Consider the following 3,203-nt stretch of genomic DNA (forward strand, 5'->3'; position numbering starts at 1 on the left):
GAATGATAAATGTGCAGAGTTGGACCATAGGAGGCTTTTTTCACATTGATCTGCTGAAAGTGGAAAGTTTCTCGGAGCTCATTGAAAATCCAATTTTAAGGGATGGGCCTACGATCAAGATTTTTACAACTAGTTGGGAGCCAATCCTGGTCTAATATTCAATTTACAGAAGTGTGATGTGGAAACCTGAAGTGCGCAAACACTGAGAATGGACTTTATAGTGAAGTAGAATACATCTTCTGAAAAATAGTTAACTTTTGAAATGAAATATATTTGCATATTCATAGACTCAAGAACATGGTAGATACACTTTTTTGTGAAAAAATCACATCAGACACACAATATTGTTCCAAACAATAGTCAATATGTTGTAATACATGTCTGGAGGGGATCTTTAAGTATTTTGATTATATGCTATTTGATACTTCTAGTCCATTGCATTTCAGAGGGAAATATTACTTTTTAGTCTACAACATTCATTTCAAAAATCTTTTTCCTTATTTCCTACATTATTTATCATCTGTCGAGCCCTCAGGTTTATCTTGTGACTCTTATAAAGTAGTTTAAACTAGCTCCACCTCAAGCAGCTAAAGTGCTAAAATGCCGCTGATGCACTGACTGTTAAAAGTTTTTAATATATCAGTCACAGCCTGATTTTCTGCAAAACAAATAATTTTACTTTAGTATTTTAAGTATATTTAGCTGGTAATACTTCTTTACTTTTACTTAAATAGGATTTTAAATGCAGGACTTTTACTTATCATTAAGTATTTCTACAATATTGATACTTTTACATGTAACTAAGTATTTTTACAATGTGGTACTGCTACTTTCACTTAAATAAAGGATCCGATGCTTCTTCCACTGCACAATTCAGTGCTGCAGCCCTGCAGTAAATGAGATCTTTGTGATGCTTAAAATGTTCCGTTTTTGTCGACATTGCAATATGGTAATTATGGTAATTTTAAGTCGGTGGCAGCACTGTATTGGGCTTCTTTATACTGAGACTAAATATGTGCGCATTAACTGGTCCCATTTTAATTCCATGAGTGTTTGTCAAATATTTCTGGTAGATGTTTTTCTGTAGGTCCCATTTTGATGTAATATGATAATTATGAATGCACAGATTCATGTTTTCAGCAGAAAATAAACTGTTATAGGTTGCTTGAGCTTGGGAAGGATTTTGGGAAGGAAGGGAAAATGATCAATGACCCTACATACTCTGCATGACTACTTTAATCAAATACCATTGGAAATACATTTTAGATTCGCTATATGTAAAATAGACAGAAGCCCAAACCCTAACCCTTCCATTAAGCCATTAGACTTGTGAACAGGTACAGAAAAAGAAATGGTCAGTTTATCTTATGTGTAGACTGATCAACAAACCTGCACCTGTGACACTTTTGACACTTCTGACATAATATGTGCCTTTGTCGTGTTTGATATTGTTGTACAGTTACAGACCAACCACTGTTATTAATCCTTTTAACTTTTAACTCTTTCAAGCATGGTTATATCTTTATTTTAGATCTTTTTGTGTGTAAATGAATTGTGTATACATGTTTGCAAACTCTCTAGCTTCAAATTGCCCCTTGAGGGACGATGCATTTTGGATTGAACTGAACTGAATTATAAAAAAGTGACTGAAATGTGTTCTGTCCTAATCAAGTATACAGCTAATAAGGGTCTGGAGATGGGAAAACTATTACAATTATTACAATGTCATTAAATTTAGCTTTTGGGAAATTAGAAAAGGGACAACGAAGATAGTGAGAGAGAAATTGGAAAGTTTAGGGTTCGTAGATTTTCAACCACAAGTTGAGCTTGATGTGAATGGGTTATTTAAATTGTAATCATGATTTAAAGTGTTTTATTGTTGTTTTGTATGTGGTATATAATATTTATTAATTGTATTATTTATGTAATTTATTTTTAAAGATTAAAAAAAAAAGTATCCTTCCAACTTTTTGTGCCCTTATTAAGTCTACAGCATATAATGGATCTAGATCTGGAATGATTGGTCAAGTTTTGAAATTTACTTGAACATGTCATTAAAATTTGGTTTCAGGAAATTTGAAAAGGGACAATTAAGATGTTGGGAACAAAAATGTGAAATCTTACGGTACTTTATTTGCAAAAATCAAGTCCTTTACTAAAGTACAATTCTGCGTTATTTGTACTTTACTAGAGTATTTCCATTTGATGCTACTTTTATACTTTCACTCCACTACACTCTGAGGCAAAAATTATACTTTCTACTACTACACTACATTTATTTGACAGCTTTGGTTACTTTTCAGATTAAAGTTTGACGCAATGAATAATACAACAAGCTTTTAAAATCAAAACATAGTTAAAGATGAATCCAGGGGTTTACAAACTTTTTAGTTTTTGACATCTTGTAAAAGCAATGTGTAGTAGGGGTCACATTTTATATTTCTGACTTGTTGAAAGCTCGACCAAATACTGATTTTCCTCTTAACTTCTTACATGGTTTAATTTCAATAAATATTCATATGATCCAATATTGCACAAAACATCAGAGAAAATTTCCAAAACCTGAAAACACTTTTTGTATCCTTTGTGTATCAGAGCCTCTTTTTGTAACTTATTATTACCCTAAGCAGCTGCAACAGTACTTACAAACTGATGCATAAGTATTAACAATCTAATGATGACATATACAATAATATATGAATCATAGGGACGAAATTAGGGTTAGGTTTAGGTTAGGTTTACTCAAGGAGGATTTTTCATGCAGGATTTTGCTTGTAATGGCGTTTTTTCTTTACATTGCTATATTAGTACTTTTACTTAAGTAGAGATCTGAGTGCTTCTTCCACCACTGACTCTCTAATATCTGTCACTAACATGCTCACACAGTAGGTGTGTAGCAGTGTGCGTCTCTGCATGTAGTGTGTTCGCCGGCTCACGTGGATGCCACAAAACAGCCATTGAGGATTCATGGACTTCCTGAAAATAGTGCCATGTTGTAGGTGCAATTCTTTTAAACAAATAATACTATATATATTTCTTTAGCACTCTAGATTAAATATTACCACGTGTATCTTTTTTTTAGTAGGTTGATGGTTGCCAGAGAATATATTGTAGTAATATTTGGTTGGATGTTACGTGCTGTTACGCCTTTCATATATCCCTCCGCGGTTTTTTGTCCCCTTTCAGACTGTTTTGGTCTTTTC

The sequence above is a fragment of the Scomber scombrus genome, chromosome 4, assembly GCF_963691925.1.
Source record: "Scomber scombrus chromosome 4, fScoSco1.1, whole genome shotgun sequence".
Lineage (NCBI taxonomy): Eukaryota > Metazoa > Chordata > Actinopteri > Scombriformes > Scombridae > Scomber > Scomber scombrus.